Below are 2,500 nucleotides of genomic sequence, written 5' to 3'. Positions count from 1 at the left end.
AGACTCTTATGAACCTACTAGAACACTGCGCTCCCAGCTCGTAGACTCTTATGAACCTACTAGAACACTGCGCTCCCAGCTCGTAGAACCTTATGAACCTGCTAGAACACTGCGCTCCCAGCTCATAGAACCTTATGAACCTGCTAGAACACTGCGCTCCCAGCTCATAGAACCTTATGAACCTACTAGAACACTGCGCTCCCAGCTCATAGAACCTTATGAACCTACTAGAACACTGCGCTCCCAGCTCATAGAACCTTATGAACCTGCTAGAACACTGCGCTCCCAGCTCATAGAACCTTATGAACCTGCTAGAACACTGCGCTCCCAGCTCATAGACTCTTATGAACCTGCTAGAACACTGCGCTCCCAGCTCATAGAACCTTATGAACCTGCTAGAACACTGCGCTCCCAGCTCATAGAACCTTATGAACCTGCTAGAACACTGCGCTCCCAGCTCATAGAACCTTATGAACCTGCTAGAACACTGCGCTCCCAGCTCATAGAACCTTATGAACCTGCTAGAACACTGCGCTCCCAGCTCATAGAACCTTATGAACCTGCTAGAACACTGCGCTCCCAGCTCATAGAACCTTATGAACCTGCTAGAACACTGCGCTCCCAGCTCATAGAACCTTATGAACCTGCTAGAACACTGCGCTCCCAGCTCATAGAACCTTATGAACCTGCTAGAACACTGCGCTCCCAGCTCATAGAACCTTATGAACCTGCTAGAACACTGCGCTCCCAGCTCATAGAACCTTATGAACCTGCTAGAACACTGCGCTCCCAGCTCATAGAACCTTATGAACCTGCTAGAACACTGCGCTCCCAGCTCATAGAACCTTATGAACCTGCTAGAACACTGCGCTCCCAGCTCATAGAACCTTATGAACCTGCTAGAACACTGCGCTCCCAGCTCATAGAACCTTATGAACCTGCTAGAACACTGCGCTCCCAGCTCATAGAACCTTATGAACCTGCTAGAACACTGCGCTCCCAGCTCATAGAACCTTATGAACCTGCTAGAACACTGCGCTCCCAGCTCATAGAACCTTATGAACCTGCTAGAACACTGCGCTCCCAGCTCATAGAACCTTATGAACCTGCTAGAACACTGCGCTCCCAGCTCATAGAACCTTATGAACCTGCTAGAACACTGCGCTCCCAGCTCATAGAACCTTATGAACCTGCTAGAACACTGCGCTCCCAGCTCATAGAACCTTATGAACCTGCTAGAACACTGCGCTCCCAGCTCATAGAACCTTATGAACCTGCTAGAACACTGCGCTCCCAGCTCATAGAACCTTATGAACCTGCTAGAACACTGCGCTCCCAGCTCATAGAACCTTATGAACCTGCTAGAACACTGCGCTCCCAGCTCATAGAACCTTATGAACCTGCTAGAACACTGCGCTCCCAGCTCATAGAACCTTATGAACCTGCTAGAACACTGCGCTCCCAGCTCATAGAACCTTATGAACCTGCTAGAACACTGCGCTCCCAGCTCATAGAACCTTATGAACCTGCTAGAACACTGCGCTCCCAGCTCATAGAACCTTATGAACCTGCTAGAACACTGCGCTCCCAGCTCATAGAACCTTATGAACCTGCTAGAACACTGCGCTCCCAGCTCATAGAACCTTATGAACCTGCTAGAACACTGCGCTCCCAGCTCATAGAACCTTATGAACCTGCTAGAACACTGCGCTCCCAGCTCATAGAACCTTATGAACCTGCTAGAACACTGCGCTCCCAGCTCATAGAACCTTATGAACCTGCTAGAACACTGCGCTCCCAGCTCATAGAACCTTATGAACCTGCTAGAACACTGCGCTCCCAGCTCATAGAACCTTATGAACCTGCTAGAACACTGCGCTCCCAGCTCATAGAACCTTATGAACCTGCTAGAACACTGCGCTCCCAGCTCATAGAACCTTATGAACCTGCTAGAACACTGCGCTCCCAGCTCATAGAACCTTATGAACCTGCTAGAACACTGCGCTCCCAGCTCATAGAACCTTATGAACCTACTAGAACACTGTGCTCCCAGGTTGAACAGCTGGTATCGTGCAGTTCTCTCTGATGTCCAGCAGGGGGCGACGCGGTTATTACAGAAGATGAGTCTCAGTGGAGATTCATCAAAGTTTCTAGTTTTCATTGAATAAAAATAATTTAGTTTAAAATAAATAAATAGTTGACATGCAGGTGAGTTTAAATGAAATCAACGTCAGGAACATCAGAGACAGAAGAACTGGATACTAATAGTCAGTAATTTTTATTCAAACTAATTTAAAATGAATATTTCCTGCTGATGTCACTGAATCACAGTTTAATATATAAACATTAATACTTCCTCTATGGCTGCTAAAGTAGAACCCTCTAGAGAACCCTCTAGAGAACCCTCGAGAGAACCCTCTGGGTCCTCAGTAGAACCCTCAGTAAGAACCCTCAGTAGAACCCTCTGGAGAACCCTCAGTAGAACCCTCAGTAGAACCCT

Source organism: Scomber japonicus, chromosome 17, assembly GCF_027409825.1.
Source record: "Scomber japonicus isolate fScoJap1 chromosome 17, fScoJap1.pri, whole genome shotgun sequence".
Classification (NCBI taxonomy): Eukaryota; Metazoa; Chordata; class Actinopteri; order Scombriformes; family Scombridae; genus Scomber; species Scomber japonicus.
The sequence above is the reverse complement of the archived record's forward strand: the minus strand, read 5'-3'. Positions refer to the sequence as shown.